A 17,296-nucleotide genomic window follows, 5' to 3' on the forward strand; every position below is an offset into this window, starting at 1 on the left:
TCAGAATAGTAGGAAGCTATTAAGGAAGTGGGACTTGTGCACATCTTGTGTCCGTTTCAGAGCTATTAAGTTGCTAACCTGTTGCTAAATTCGGCTAAGGATAAGCCATAAACATTCTGGAACAACTGGTGCAGTGAACACATGAACATTATTTCCAAGTAGTTTTCACCTCCGTCGTTTGCATATGGGAACTAATCAATCCCTATTAACATAGCCAGCAGTTTTTCATTTGCATGAAAGAATTACACCTGTGGTTTTCACCTGTATAAACCCTGCCTTTCTATCTTCTCTCCAGAGCCCAGTTTGAGTTGCTACCTGAATCTGTAGCAACTCTTTTTGCTCAAACAAATGCCTTTTTTCTTTATTAGTCAGAATCTCTTCTTCGATTAACATCATTTATACAAAATTCTAGAAAATGCAATTTATAGCTACAGAAAGCAGATCAGCGTGGGGGTGGGGGCAGAAGAAACTTTTGGGAGTGATGGATGTGTTTATTATCTTTATTGTAGTGCTTTCACGGGTGCATATATGTCACCAAATTGTATACTTAAACTGTAAAACACAGACACACACATCACAAAACCTAAATGTTTGTTAACGGTGGAATGTTAGAAAAAAATTATAGAGTTCTTTTGTTCTTTTAATTACTACTAAAAAGCAGTAAGATATTTATTGGCTCTGATGAATAGGTCTTAGGAATCCTGTTAAGTTGGGAAGGGGGTGTCAGTAATGTGTACAGAATAATAAAAATGATACCCTACAAATGTACATGAACATGAGTCCGTACACCAACAGATGATGGGGTGAAGGATAAATTAGGAGATGAAATTGGAAAAACGAAGGGGGGGATTAACTTTACCTTCCGCTTCGTTCACAGTCATTAAAGGGCTTTATTTCTCCTTTAAAATTCCAAAAGATAAGTTATTTTTGACTGTGTATTAAAGTATTACAGTTAAGTGACTCGGCAAAAATAAATTTCTTCTGAAGAGCGCTTCCACACTGACTTTATCCTTTGACTTCCACGGGTAAAAGAGCCCCACTGAACCAACCCTGGGGCTCACCCTCTCTGAGCCTGACATTTTTTCAGGTTGGGGAACTCAGCACCCACGGGGAGGCCGAGCGGCAGCCGCCGTTGGGAGGCAGGAAAGGTGGCCTGGGCCGAGGCCACCCCACCACCGACGGCAGATGGCGCAGGCGCCCGCTCCTCTGGGACCAAAGCCACGACGGTGAAAGGGGCAAAGCGGAGAGGGGAGGAACGCCACCGAAAACAGTAGAGCGGGTTGACAGCACAGAGGTAGAGCTTGGACTTACAGAGAGCCCCCAGCGCAGCTCAGGCCGTACTCCCCGTAGCTCCAGGAAGACTGCCAGGCCCAAGATGGCGGCAAACGTGAGGCCTGTTGCCCCGTAGAGGCCCCGAGGCGCATGCGCAGAGTGTGGGGGCCAGGGGTAGAGCGGCAGGCACAGCGCCTCCGCCCGACGATGGAAGCTGCCTGGAGCACGGGAAGGGCCGAACGCAGCCCGAGCTCCAATCGACCTTACAGCCTTGTCTGTCAGGAATAGGCTAAGGCCTGGATTAGAGCCTTCTAGGGGTGGGCGTGGGGGGCGTACTGTCCCAGCAGGGGTAGTGTGGGTGGATGTAGCTCGTATGTAGATGTGGCACATTGGGGTGGGGTCGCCCTACCTGTCTTGTGCAAGACTTGCAGAGCACAGATTGCGGCTGACCGAGATAGAGCCCCCAGTGAATTTACGCATTAGTAAAAGTAATTCCCATTTATTGAACAAGTGTTAATCAGCTATTTATCTATCTTATTGCATTTAATTATATTTTTCTATTTTGGAGAAACTCGAATTGGATATGTGCTCAGTAGTAATTTATGATGTTAATTACCTGATATCATTGTGGATATTGGGGTTACGTAGGAGAAAGGTCTTGCTTGTCGGAAATAAACACTAAATAGATACTACTTTTCTATATTCTGTAGCAGTTTATATTACACAGTAATTACAGTTCCTTGAAAGAATAGGAATTCAGCTATAAAGTCATCTACGCATGCATGGGTGTTTGAGGGAAGACAGAGTCTTTGATTTACATTAAATTCTTAAATGCTCACAGATAGGTTTTCTATTCCTTGCATGAACGCTGTCATTTTATTTTTTATAGCAATTTTTCTAGGTTTTTAAATTTATCAATGTAATTTTAATAATACATAATAAATAGTTATTTGAAAACTTGTGTGTGACCATTTCCTTTATTCTGTATTTTGTTTATTTATATCGTCTCACTTTTTTTCTTGACAAGTCTTAATCTTCCCTATTGGTTTCTCTTGTTGTAACTGTTCTCTGCTTCATATTTCTTACCTTACCTGTATTTTTTCCTTTTTAAGAATTTCTTTGAGTTAGTTCTATTACTTATATTCAACTTCTTTCATTGAGTATTTACTGTCTATATTTTTAACCTCTCATTTCCTAAAAAATGTACATAAGCTATAATTTTTCTGTAACTGCTGCTTTAGTTATCTCTGACGTTTTTATGGTGTAATTTCATTATCATTCAATTTAAAATTTTTCTAATTCCTATGGATATTTTCATTGTAGTTTATGGGTCAAAGGTAATTTTTCTTAATTTCTAGATATGTGGAAATTAAGAAAAATTATATATTGTTAGCTTTTTTATATTCATTTATAACTTACTTACATTAATTGCATTGTGATCAGAAAATGTGGTCTGATACCGATCACTTAAAATTTCTTAAGATGCACTTTACGGCCTGGTATCTGGTCATTTTTAATATATATTCATTAGATCAAGTTATTAACTTTGTGTTCAAGTGTTCTACATGCTTACTGATGTTTTCATCAGCTGTATCAAATATAGAAAGTGATTTTTGTCAGCTTCTTATAAGTCTGCCAATTTATTTATTTCTACCTTTTGAATCTGTTTTATAAAGTACATAAAGGTTTAAAATTTCCTCCCGATGAATTTATCATTTTATCAACTCGTAATAACCTGCTTCATGTCCAGAAAACTTGCCGTGAAGTCTTGTTTTGCCTTAAGGTACTGATTTAGCCATGCCAACTTTCATTTAGTTGGTTTTTGCCTTTGTTTATCTCTATCATTTTATCTACTAACCTTCTGTGTTCTTAGATGTAGCTCAAAGAATCTGGTCAAGACTTTAAATTATCAATTAGTCATTAAAGATATGAGAGCATTGAAGGGTATGAGAGCAAAACAAAAATTAAGAACCACTGGACTAACTACTAAGTTATATTTTCTCATAGCAACCTGGACTTTTTCCCTTACTTATCATAATATCCAAACATATATTTCTCTATGTGACTATTTGCTGGGTGTTTCTCCTACAATATTGAGCTTCATAGAAACAACACTGAGCATCTTGTTTTTCCTCAATGAATCGTAAATGAAAGATTGGACGAGCAGATGCATTACTATGCGCGTGGTTTTTGCAGTTCTGGGAGCCGACGAGATTACTGGGACCACGTGAGCAGAGCAGAGGATGGAAATCTAGAAGACGGCAAGGGGTTAACAACTTCTTTCAGAGCAACAACTATGGCATTTCTCTTTGCAGCTTTTCCCTACTTCTCCTTTCCTCCTTTGTCCCTAAAACAGAGCATGGTGTTTTGCACTCAGGAACACGATGAAAGTAGAAATAATTGTGCTCCCCCAAACCAATCTAAGATCCAGAGTACATATTTACTGTTAAGAGTATTCTCAGTGAAGCGATTACCCTAGAGGACTGATACTGGGCAAGTCATTTAATCTCTTGGTGCCTCATTCATTACCTTCACCATCTTGTAGGAGAAATGGGTTTTAAATACATAGAATATAGTAGTTTCCATTGTCCCTTCAAGAAAGCTGTATGTGCCCCCTCCTCAGAACCCATCATTTAAACAGTAATTTTTTTGTGTTATCATTCAGTTTAATAAATCACCTCTGAGTGCGTAATGTAGGTGATGCCACAGTGCTCTACTTGTGGGTAAGAATAGTTTCCCTCTAGTTCCCATATACTCCAATATCCTAAAGCTAGGGCCATTTTTCTCTCTGTTTCTGCCACCCACTTTGCAGAACTTTAGCCCTAAGTAAATTAACATTTGTGACTTGTTTAGATAGCCTGTTTTCAGTTTTGACCCCGTTTTCTGTCATGTGGGTCTTTCAGGCGCCACCAGGAGGCAGCACAAACTAAATATCACACTCAGTCTAGATCCCTGAACATTTAGTCATCTGTCCCTCCCTAAGGGGAGATGTCTTCTCTAGTTAAGATGCAATTCAGCCTCACCTTTATTTTTTTTTTCCAACTAATACCAGTGTTAATGAGGAAGTAGGGGAGGAGTGCCACATACTTGTATGAATTTGGGACAATTCGAAAACTACATATTGGAAGCCTTAAAATTGCTTTATCCTTTTTTTCTGGCATTCCCCTTTCCCACAACTACTCTCCCACCCCCAGTAATTTGACTTAAGGGAATTACTGTGGCTTTCTGCACACATCTTGCTATAGGGACATTCGATACAGCATTGCTTCTAATAACACAAACTAGAAATAATGTCAATGTCCAACAGTACGGGTTCAGAGCATATCATGGGTTACCATGTGGCAGATAAAAATGATATTGTCGAAAGGGTTTCCCAAAATGTGGCATATATATCACAAGACGTGATATCTAAAACAATCTTTGTCCTGTTTCTTCCCCAAGACCCAGGCTTTGTTCTGCCATCATGGCTCCAGCTTCCTTTCCATTTGCCCCCACAGCCCTCCCTCGGTCTGGTAGCCAGCTCCACCCTCACTGCCTTCAAGCCTCTTGTCATAACATTTCCTGAAATCCTCAACTCTGCCTCTTCTCCTAAGCTCCCGTCTGCATACCTGTTCGATCATTTTCTGGCAAATATCCCTTAGAGAAAGTCTTTCCTGACTGTTTCTAACCCATGTGACTTCCACTTGTAGCTTCCATGGAAGTCCCCCGTGCCCTTCCCCCACGCCACTGCCTCTGATCCCACAGCTTCAGCCTTCGCTCCCCAAGCTAACACATGTTCTCCCTGGGCCTTTCCTTTTTTTATGCTGGCTCTTTCATATTCTTTTCCAATTTCCTTCTTTCTTCTCTTATATCCTTCCTCACTTCTGACTAAAGTTTTCTTGCCAATTTGTTTGTTAAATATGGCTTCCTCAAATTGCTTGCTTGGTATTTAATAAGCAATCATAAATGGCATCCAGATATATTTCTACCTCAGTGATGAGGTTAAAATGTTCATTTTTTCATAATGATAGCCCACAAATATGTGGCAAGCCAATTTATTTCTGTAAATGTATAGAAAGTGAACTATAATTCACAGAACAGGATTTATAGATTTGGTGAATTTCTCAAGTGGAAATTAAAAAGTAGCAAATATTTCCTATGAGTTCTATGATTTAGAGCCTAGTGGCAAAGCTGAAGAGAAAAAAGACAGAACATTTTTCTAATCTGATTTAAATCAGAACCTAAAATCTTGCTTGCAATGCATGTGATCTTTGTGGGGCAGAATCAATTTAGAAGTCAGAAACTGAACTGTGAAAAATAACAGAAGTTGAAAAACAATATATGTCTAACACTTGAATCAGAGCTATAATATCTCTTACGAAGGACTGCTTTCAGTGCAAAATAGTCACTTCTATGGATTGTATTACTGATGATGAACAGTCACCTTAACTGCTAATCTTAACAGCTTACAAAAATGTCAGAGTGGATAAAGCGTCAAATGTCTCTGAGGTATGGCAATCAGTAGCCAAAGAGATAAACATAAGTATCTGGCAAATATGTGAAAAATAAGTTTTTTAGTAATATGGATGCAAATCAACTTTGGCAACATGTCAACTACCTTAAATCTCACAAGTGATTTTTAGCATTTTTATCCACCGTTATCAAGGATTGAGTAGTCCCAAATAACATAACTTTCTAGATTTCTGAACCTAATTTCTTTAAGAACCAAATCTTTAGTTTGGGATAGAATTTCTATTAAATGTATTGTATTTTTATACATTTTCTGTCTTCTTAAATGGATTAACTTTTACTGGATAATTCGAAATCTTCATTGTGAGTTTCTATCATGGTACAGTGGAAGCCAAGAAGGGGCCTCTTAACCTCTTTACTGAGTGGCCCCAGCACGGTAAGATGTTACTTACAGTTCTTTTGTCTGTTTGTTATTGTTTCGTTGTCATAACAATACAAGGTACCATATCTGCATCTAGCTACCCTCTCTACTGTTAGGAAACCCTATTGCATTGGTCTCACAGATTGCAAGGACCTTGTCAACTTACAATCTCTTATATTTTTTTGTTTATTTTTTTACACCTACAGCACCTGGTCTTCCTAGGTGGTCTCCCATCCAAGTACTAACCAGGCCCGACCCTGCTTAGCTTCCGAGATCCGACAGGATCGGGCTTGTTCAGGGTCCTGACCGTTTTTTTTATCTGGGACATTTTCTCAAGATTGTGTTTGTATGGAGCAACCTTGAGAGATGTAGTAACCTCTGCTCTCAGACCAAAGCTACTGTAAAGAGGCAGATTTCCCAGTCCCAGTGTTCCTCTCTTGTAACACAACCTACTATGTGTGCAGTATGGCCAGGACCACCTGCATCACCCTGTGGGATTGGAGCTCAAGGAACCAATGTAACCATGCTGACATTCTAGCTACTGCTTTGGCTGTGAGTAGTAGTTTTTAAGTCTGACTCAAGGAGTCTCATGTCTTCTGTCAGCATCCATGACCGTGTGGCAAGCTGATTTGTTAGCTTATAGTAGGGTGAAGCCTCAGACCTACAAGGTTCTTGAAATCTACCTACCAATTTGTTGTTTCACTTATACTTTTGGCAAATGTGTATTAATCATGTGCACACCTGGAAATATGTAAGCTCCCGGGGAGTGTAAGGTGGACAATAGTTGGAACCTCCTTTTAGAAGCTCTGCCTTTTAAGGAACGCAGGCACCCAAACAGATCTTTGTAACAAAAGAGGATTAATATTAAAGGCATATCTAGGTTTTCTGCACACTTAGGGCTGGTAAATGTTCAAACTATCCATAGTGAGGAGACTTCCTAATACCTGAAGCATCACACAGGATCCTCAGAAAGGCATTGCTTCAGTAGTGGGAGCCAATTTACCCTAGATTAAAGGCTGCTCTGGACTCATCTAGGCAAAGCTTTAAAACAAGCCTTGAAAATATCTAATCCATTTCAAGTAACTTAACTACAGAATAAAGTTCAAAGATATCTAAAGAAATATGACAAAATCCAGCACCCATAAGTGACCAGAATCCAATGAAAAACCAGTTATACAAGCAGACAAGAAAATACAACCCATAACCAGAGTAAAAACAACCAATTAAAAAATGCTCAGAAACGACAAAGATGAAAAAATTAACAGACAAGGATGTTAGAACAGCTATTAAAAATCAACTCTACATTTTAAGAAGATAGACAAAAATATGAATATGAGGAAAGAAATGGGGGATTTAAATGAGACTCGACTGAATTTCTAGAGATTAAAAGTACAATGTCTGAAAACTTATGTCCACACAAACACCAACACGCAGATGTTTATAGCGGCTTTATTCATAAATGACTAAATGGGGAAAAAGCCAAGATGTCCTTCATCTTGAATGCATAAATAAACTGTGGTCCATCCAGACAATGTATAAATAAACTGTATAAATAAATTATGTATAAATAAACTATGAATGTGTAAATAAACTGTGGTCCATCCAGACAATGGGATAGTATTCAGTGATAAAAAAGAAATGATCTACCGAGCCATGAAAAGACCTGGAAGAAACTTAAATGCATATCACTGAGTGAAAGAAGCCAACATGAAAAAAATGCATACTGTAGGATTCCAACTGTATAACATTCTGGAACAGTCAAAGTTATGGAGACAGCAAAAACATCAGTGGAGTAGACACAGATCCATTGAACAGAATACTCAATTTTGACAATGGAATACTACTTGGCACTAAAAAGAAACAAACTTCTGATACATGTAACCACATGGATATATCTCAGGAGCATTACCTGAACTGAAAGTAAGTATATATAAAATACTACATACTGTTGATTTATATTTATGTGAAATTTTAGAAAAATCAGAGAATAATAACAGAAAGAATAGTAGTTGCCAGGACTCACAGATAGGAGGGAGGGAATTGACTGTAAAAGGCCATGGAGGAACTTTGGGGGACAATAGAAATGTGCTATATTTTTATGGTGTTGGTGGTTATACCACCGTGTCCACTGGTCGAAATTCATTGGTTAAAACACTTAAACTCGGTAAACTCGGTGAATTTTATTATACGTGAATTGTACTTCAGTGAAACTAACAAAGAAATTCATTGCTTTATACACTTAAACTCGGTAAACTCGGTGAATTTTATTGTATGTGAATTGTACCTCAGTGAAACTGACCTTTTTAAACATTCAAAAATAATAAAGAGCAAGAATGAATGAAATAGAAAAAAAAAACGATAGATCCATATCTCTGAAAAACTAATGAGGAGGACAGATCAAGAAAAAAGAAGCAAAGGCACCTAAAAAATATTATGGGGGAACGAGACCCGAACTACAGATGGGGTTGAATGAATGGACCCCTGTCCAGCAATGAAAATGAATAAACTGGGTCTACATATACCTAAAATTCTTGAGAATAACTTTAAATTAAAAGAACAAGTTGCCAAAGCAGTTGTAAAATGTTGCGCATTTGTGTAAATGTTAAACAAATAGTCTATATTGCTTATGCATGCATACGTATATAGACAAAAATGAACTTTCAATTTTAATTTCATTTTTCAATTTTAAATTCTCACTTAAAAGATGAGAATTGGAATGCCAGTGTACCGACTTCAAGATATTGGTTTCCTCGGGTAGAAAGGAAGCCTGAAGGAATGGTGGGGAGAGGGATGGTGCAAAGGGGACTTCAGCTATACCTTTAATGTTTTATTTCATTTATGTCATAGAGATAACAACAAAGAGACAGAGAACAATATGAAGGCAAGAAAAGCAAAATGTTATCATCTTTTAGGCATTATGGAGAGAACATATAGGTATGTTATATTATTTTCTGTACTTTTGATAAGTTTTAAACATTTTATACTTTTAAATTATTTGGGGGCTGAATAAAGCCAGCCATACTAAAACCTTCACATCACAAAGTGCACCATATAGTAACCATATTCTTGAATAATCTCAAAATTGATACAGCTACTAGAGGTACAGACGAGAGTCGATACATACTTAGTTCTATCAGAAAGGTTCCTCAGATATATTAACAAACTGAGAATTTGTCCGTAGGTTTTTGGATTCTTCGTAGGATGCCAGAGTTAACAGTAGTGATCGTTTAGGTGATTGCAACATTTTACTAAGCAGTGGTTGCTAAATTCAATGTCAGGATCGAATTACTGCTAAGGGTGAGTGAGTGCCCTGTGATCCTGACCTTGCAAATGAAGTCAGAGAACCACCTGTGCTTAGAGAGGAGGATTCAGTGTGATAAAAATCCAGTCAGTAACTAATTGGACCATGTCCTTTCCTATCTTAACACCGATCACTCTGAATCATCATTGTTGGTAAGCTTGGCACACAGTAGGCACACAATAAAGAATAATTGACTGACTGAACAGTCTCCAGGAAATGATATTCCATGAGTAGAGGGATTGTGTATACTTAGCCCTAGCTTGAATGTGGTGGATCTAGCATGAGGTAGGCGTGTGTGAAGGAAAAGCTACATGTGGCTACTTCCATGAAAATCTCCTAGTCTCTCCAGCCAGAAAAATCTCAGCGTATCCTCCTAGAATATTTAACATCTTTTCTTACAGTTCCTCATGTTTATGTCTCATTTCCATTGCTACATTATACTATTTTTAAGTTTCTTAAGAGCAGGGACTATTTCTTCTTTGTAATTTATTACAGAATGATGAAAAGTAGAAAGAAAAAAATGGCTTAAAGCTAAAATTAATTCATTTTTACACTTTTTAAAGTTCAGCAACATTTTTTTGACCTTAAAGCATGCAACCTCAAACCATTTGAAATGAATTCTAGTTCCATGTATTAACTGGTAGCAAAGAATAGACAGACGATGATATGTTATGCCACACTGCTTCCAGAGCTCGTGTGCCTGTTTGCTCAGCTATTTCCCATTAAACAACAGAGAACAAAGATAGCTACCAAATATTTTCTAGGTCATTTGTTCTGTATGGAAACAGAAAACATATAACTCAACAAGATGTAATCATTTGCAAACCGGATTTATGCAGAATGAAAGAAGTTTTTTTTAAAAAAGGAGGGTAATTAATGCTAGTCTTAAGTGCTTAATAACCCCATTAATTGAGAGATGAGTGACTGGAGAAAATAAACAGAAGAAGTAATGGCCCTGGAGCCATTAATCTATTCTGGGAGTACTACTCATGTTTACCAGGTGATTTTCTTCTGAATTAGGAGCTGAGAGCTAGTCTACTTTGACACAACATTTCTGGAATCTAGCCAGTCATAAGAATCACTTGGGAAGCTTTTGAACAACCCAGATCCCTGGGTCCCTTCATACATCCTTACTCAGAATCTTAGAGGTGGGACTCAGGCATACAGATTTTTTTAAATCTGGACAGGTGATTCTTTTGATTTTTGTGATAAAAAGCTAGCCAGGCTTGGACATCTTTGCTTTAAAAGAGGGCTCTCAACCTTGGCACTATTGACATTTTTGGCTGGCTAACTGTCGTGGAGGCGTCCCCGTGTACACAGTCATGTACCGCATAACGACGCTTCCACCAACGATGGACCATATATATGACGGTGGTCCCATAAATTTATAATGGAGCTGAATTTCCTGTAAGAAATGGAAGCATTTGTGCTTCAAGAGGAATTTTTTTTCTCCGACAGGAGCAATACCTGTGGGACTTGGCAACAGATTCCCTCTCCCTCACAGCACCCCAATTTCGAGGGCGCAAATTATACACCACTCGGTCCGTCACTGACCTGTTTCGGCACAGAAGGGCCTGTCCCCACCAGTGCTATATACTCAGAGGGCGCCACACCCCTCCCAGATCTAACTCGATGGTCTTCAGAGCACATTGCTATAAATTCCTTGTTGAGGACCTAAGACCTTGTACAAGAAGGTCCACGGGAGCTGCCTTAACAGGTATTTGGTGTCCCTGCCACTCTAGTAGAAGCTTTCTGTGGTAGCGCAGAGCCAGCCTGTCCCTGTACTTTGGAAATGTTTTCAGGTTAAAATGAGGTAAAGCAGAGAGAAGTTTTATTTCTTCCATCAATTCAATGCTAGAGAGAGACCTGTATTCCACACAGGGTTGATAGAATGAAAAACAAATTTCCAAAGTCAAAATATTGAGTCCTCAGTTCTACAGCCTCTCCATATTAAACACCCTCTTTTTTTTTTTTTTTAAGAATACCACAAATTTCCTTAATCTGACCACTGCTCCAACATGCAATAGCCAAAACCACATTGCCACGACAATCCCCTCTGCTCCTTTCTCTCTCCATCTCGATTTCTTATTCCTCCTGATCCTCAGGCCATCTTTCACTCCCTCCTGACAGTCCCTATTAGGGTGGTCTATGCCTTACCCAGCCAGTTTCTCTTCAATACTTCCAATCGATCCAGTCCACGTGCCTGTTCATGGAGCAGCAAGAATGGCTTCCATGCTCTATTTCTGACTCTGTCGGAAAGAGGCAGAGACAGTGTTTATAAAGTCTCCAGTAGTGGGCAGTCATGTCCTAAGTCTTCACATTCACTCATCACTCATGCACTGATTCCCCCAAAGTAACTTCCAGTTCTGCCAGCTCCATACATGGTAAGTGCCCTCTATAGCTGTACCATTTTTTATCTTTTATACTGTATTTTTATTGTACCTTTTCTATGTTTAGATGCACAGATACTTACCATTGTTACAACTGTCTACAGTAACATGCTGTACAGATTTGTAGCCTGGGCTATACCATATCTATCTCAAGAGAGTGAACCTGAAAAATATTATGCTAAATAAAAGAAACCAGTCACAAAAGACCACATATTACATGATTCCATTTATATAAAATGTCTATAATAGGCAAATCTATAAAGACAAAAAGTAGATTAATGGTTGCCTAGGGTTGGGATAAAATGGGGTTTTCTTTTTGGTGTGATGTAAAATGTTGTAAACTTAAATTTTGGTGATGGCTACATAATTATGTAATTATACTAAAAACTATTGAATTAAATGCTTTAATCAGGTGAATTGTATGGTATGCGAATTATATCTCAACAGAGCTGTTAAAAACCGTCAGTATAATCCACCATATTAATGGATCTAACAAGAAAATCTTCATGATCATATCAATCAATGGCTAATATTTATTTTCAAAGTGGTACAAGTATTATATTATCTTATTTCAAAATAGTCTCTCCATTGGCTAGCGCCAACCACATTTTCAAGATCATTGAAGTGGGCCTGCGCTGTGTCCAAACTCAGCCTGAAAATCCTTGAGTATGGCCCTTACGCAGCAACAAATCATCCCACTCTAAGAGACCCACTGTAGAACAGTGAAAGTACACAGAAGGTACTCTTGGCATAACCCCAGCCTGCAATGGAAAAGGCCAATCCTGGTCATTCCGGAGCACCTTTGGCCTCTCTAGTTCCAGGGAATAATGGACACATGAACAGTGTCAATGAGAAAAGGTAAAAAGACAAAAGGATTTCAATATCCAGCCTAATTTTGTTATGAGTCAGAATGGTCAGACCCTGACCCAGTTGAAAGTGCTAAACCGCAGAAGATAAACAGCTTTGTCAGGCAATCAGAAGATGTTCACTTTTATTAGGGCCTTGGACTCTCCAAGTAGCCTCCAGAGATAGTCCATTCTCCAAATTTCAGCTGTCCCAGATAACTTTACAGGAAGTGAATATGTTTGTAGATTTTTAGTTATAGAGCAAGCCCTGATACTTTGAGGCTTATGCTGCTTGAGCACAGACTATTCAGAACTCCTGGAACTATGAAGACAGGGAGGAGAAAATAGCAAATATCAAGTGAAGTAAAATCTTGTATAATGTAAACTCAAAAAAAGTTATCTAAGGCAATTATGATTTTATCTTCCAGGAGAAATAATGTTGCATGAAGTTAAACAGCTTGTCGAGGTGGTTAGAGATCTGTTAAGAATTATGTAAAGACAAGTAAGGACTCAGTTTGGAAGACAGGAAAGAATTAGCCTTTTAAGGAAAAAATATATAGGAAGGAATATTAATTCAGTGACTCATTCAAGAGACAAGGCACTGGATCATAGGCTAAAAAGCAGTGACACCAGCCTGTGTCTGAGCATTGACACATTTCTGACCTATTTTCCGTTCACTGAGGCTGCAGATGAATAAATACAAAGAGCTTTAATGAGAAAAGCTAAGCCCTTTGGAATTGTTCTGGGAAGAGTCTAATTTATTTGGAGGACAAGTGTCATCTTCAAATAAGATGTATCGACTGAACTCTGAATTTCTTTATAACTAGATGCAGTGGCAGTCTTTCCTGACCCTCACTGCCTGGCTGAATGAGGTGTCCCTCTTTTGTGCTCTGACAGTGCCCTGGACAGACACTCAGTATAACACTTAAATTATTTTTTTTAGATTGTTAGTTTTCTATCTTCTTTTCCCACTAAACAGTGAACTTCTCAAGAACCCAGGTATTTTAGGCGTTTTTGTGGTTGTCAGTTTTCAAGGGACTCTTATCAGAGTTTCTAAGGCAGGCACACCTTCCCATCGCTGGCGGGTTGTGCTTCATGTTCACGTGTTCCATAGGCCATATGCCTCCTTCCCAGATTATGTAATTCAAAGGTTAGCAACATACCCGAACTCTGCTGCAAGACCTGGTGGTAAATCAGACTGTAATATAATAGTGAATTCTACTGCTATTTGGGCTGGACTCCAAAATGAATGCCTTATACAAAATTGCTCACTAGAGTAGGTTTGATGTCATTACGTTGGCTTCAATTCAAGTGTTTTTCAGACGGCACTGTCACATGGACTTCGGACATTTGAATTGTACTCTACCAGTTGGGACCCAGGTGAGCTTTATCTGTTATGTCAATCATACTTATGTGATATGCTAAAGAAACAAATTGCTCAGTGACCCCCATGAGGCCTGAAAGAATTCAAGCTCTCTCTGTCGCCTATCTTCATAGGAGGGGTGGGGGGGCAGGGTAAAACAGCCTTTGAAGATTCTGATTTATGTCTAGATCACATACCCAGATCCCAGATATGGAATCAAAAATTTTATAACGTTCTTTGCGTGGTCCAGATTATCAGACCTAATCCCAGATTATCTTTATTATTATTTTATTATTATTTTATTATTTTATTTTTATTTTATTATTTTATTTTATTATTTTATTATTATTATTATTTTTAACCTCATTCTCTTCTAAGTAGAATTTTTCAATTGCAACACTATAATGGATTCTCTGGATAAGAAATATGTTTTTACCAAATCTTTGGGCTATGATCCTGTCATTTGTACCACTTACGTAAAAGTTATGACAGACATCGTTTCTTTTTCAAAACTGCCTGTGTCAGTGCAGACACCATTATCAGTTTAGAAAAAAAAAAAGAGAGAGAGAGAGAGAGAGCAATAAAGTTCACAGATGTCCCTTGCAGTGCCAGCCTGTTTGAGCCGGTCATTATCTCCAGAGCCATGAGAAGACCTTCTGAAACTCCACCCACCTCCACTGCTGAGGCTCCTAGGATTAGAGACATGCCCTGTTCTTCATTTCAGGAGCACACAGACATGAGACTTTGGAGTGAAGAAATCGTATTTGTTGAGACCTTTGCCCAGTTATAAATCCATGTGCTGCGTGGCAGGGATGTCTCTGACTCTGGAACAAGGAACAAAGAGCATATTAGTTAGTCACAATGAGGAAAGCGCCAAAGATGCAGAAGCCATGGGAGTGTTAATAACGTCCCCCTGTCCCCTCTCCTCCTGGAGGACCACCTGCCTCCCCTTCAGCTCTACCTGCATTCCAGCTCCAAATACGGGAATTTTATAGAATGAAACTACTATCAGAATCATCCCTCAGGCATTACAGATCCATTTTTAATGATGATGAGTTTAGATCTTTCATAGAGGCATAAGCCTCAATATGGCCAACAACCTAGAAGTCACAGTGTTTCACTTCGTGGCAGAGGTAAAGAGGTGGCTATGTGCGATCCCATGTCACAAAGCCCCTCGGCAGCCCAACAATGTCCACTATGCCTGGTAAATTCTGTAAGACATTTATCTGATTAATACATTGGCTTCAATGTATTATATAATAAATTTTCATTATAGAAAAACTTTAAAATTATATTAAACTATTAAAAAAAACATTTCACAATCCTACCACAATACATTTAATTCCACCACAATACATTTTGTTCACCATGTTCTTTTGTGATTAAAGATAAAACTAACATGTTAAAAACCTTACAGAATAAAAAAGAAAAATGTAGATTTCTTCTTTTGATGTTTAAATCTTGAAGTTTTGCTACTTATTACATTAAACATCAAAGCACACTTGGATGAGGACCTTGTTCAAACTAGGCAGTATATTACAATAAGGCGTGGAAAAAAATTGTAAAATCAAGCCAGCTTCACGGGAGTGTGCACAGCATGACATTCTCTGCGAAGATCCCTGTACTCCTAACTGGCCAAATCCTGCTAACATCACCGGCAGGGCACAGTCCCTAATCAGTGCAGGGTGTAATATTACCCCCGAGTTCTTATTACAGCAATATTTAGGTAATTTATTTTTGAAAGAAAGCAACCTAGAGTGGGTGAAAACAGAGTGATTGTGATTTGTAGATTCGTGTTGATCTTGCACTGATTAGGACTGCCCATAGCAGCCCCCAGCTGTCCTATAGAAGTAAAGAGGCAGATCTCCAGAAGGTGGTTTCAAACATTATGTGAAGTTATGGGGGCTTAGAAGAGAGTTATAGTGAGTGAGAATGAGGATCAGCAAAGTGCTAAGCCAGGTTCTGTTATCCTTAAAAGAAACTCCATGTATTTATTGAGATGATCCCTGGTTTGGAATGATCTAAAGTTTTTCTGTAAACTCAGCAGACCATATGGGACATCTGAAGGCAGGTCTGCTTATGAATGATGGCTCCTGGATCTAGAATTAATGTCTTTCCCATTGCATTCTTCAATTTTCAACTTGAAATGTAAAAGAAAAACAACAGGCGCCCCTTCTGGCTTCAATTTCATCATTTGTGTAATGACAGGGTTTGTAGCAGGTGGGCATCACTGAGGACTCTCCCCAGCTTTGCATTCTCTGCTCTGTGGTTCTAGACCACATGTCCTACATCAGCAGGAACAGGGTGATCACTGCTCCAGGTCAACAGTGCTGGCCTGTTGGAAAGGCTGGGCTAGTTACCTAAATGAAGCTTCAGTGATTGCCCCTCTAAACCCAGTTCTTCACCTGTCATTTACAGTGTAGGAGGTAAGGATGCCCAACATGGGGGCTTCGAAGGATGGGGATGGAAAGAAAGAAGATATAGGTGAGAGGTCATACTTTTGCTCTCTTTTTTCTAAATAATTTTCTTCTTATTTTTATTTTTTTTTTAATTTCAGATGCACATGACTTATTAACTTATTACCACTTTTGTTTGCATAGCACATTACCTTAATTTTTCAGCAAGCATTTTGTTAAATGATGTCTAGAATAATTTTTTCTTAATGTCAGCATTCCCCTCAACAGGTCTTTAAATGCAGGCTACTTTTCAAAAAGGTTTCTTATTTAGTTTTCTAACAACCACGAAGTGGGAAGATCTGATGGTTCCTTTTGAATAATGAGGAAACTAAAATGCATGGATATGAAACACATGAAGGGAGCTGAATTAGTCTGGCTTACAGGGTCACTAAAAGGTATACAATTACAGTTCTGCAGGAGAGGGGAGAGACTGCCCAGCATGAGTAAAATCACATGGATGTCTAAATACCCCCCACGGAATGCTGCTCTAAGGCAGATAGCTGATTGGTTGCAGCACCTAGATAAATTTATTTTCCCACTAGCTATCTTTCTTTTAGGCTTGCTGTCTGACACCAACTACCTATCCCTTCTTTAAGCTCCAGTACTAAAAACTCATAAAGATTGGACGTTGAAACTGTCCCCTTTAACCTCAGGTCAGAATTTCAATGCCCTCAAATCTCCCTGGAGAGCAGAATGAAACCAAATCAACAATGGTATAAAAAGCTAACTGCCTAAGATGTGGCTCAGGACCCCAGATGAAATGGGTCATCTCTGACTTCTTCCTTAAGCGTATGAAATG

At 38.7% G+C, this 17,296-nt stretch overlaps 1 protein-coding gene and 1 pseudogene across 18 annotated transcripts in view; both read right to left on the reverse strand.

The window, feature by feature from the left end:
• TDRD15 (tudor domain containing 15) overlaps positions 1-17,296 on the reverse strand; it is a 635,306-nt gene that overhangs the window by 584,139 nt on the left and 33,871 nt on the right. For 15 of the 18 annotated variants that reach the window (XR_005658332.1, XR_005658334.1, XR_005658333.1 and 12 more), the window contains 4 exons: positions 16,650-16,825; positions 14,714-14,865; positions 13,747-13,860; positions 11,601-11,692 (listed from right to left, as the gene is read on the reverse strand). The gene's annotated coding sequence lies outside the window, so the exon portion shown is untranslated. The remainder of the gene's footprint in view (positions 1-11,600; positions 11,693-13,746; positions 13,861-14,713; positions 14,866-16,649; positions 16,826-17,296) is intronic. The other 3 variants (XM_039887738.1, XM_039887749.1, XM_039887739.1) reach the window with 2 other exon arrangements.
• Positions 6,340-6,456, reverse strand: LOC120622608 (uncharacterized; annotated as a pseudogene).

The sequence above is a fragment of the Pteropus medius genome, unplaced genomic scaffold (genome assembly GCF_902729225.1).
Source record: "Pteropus medius unplaced genomic scaffold, Ma_sr-lr_union100, whole genome shotgun sequence".
In the NCBI taxonomy this organism is placed as follows: domain Eukaryota; kingdom Metazoa; phylum Chordata; class Mammalia; order Chiroptera; family Pteropodidae; genus Pteropus; species Pteropus medius.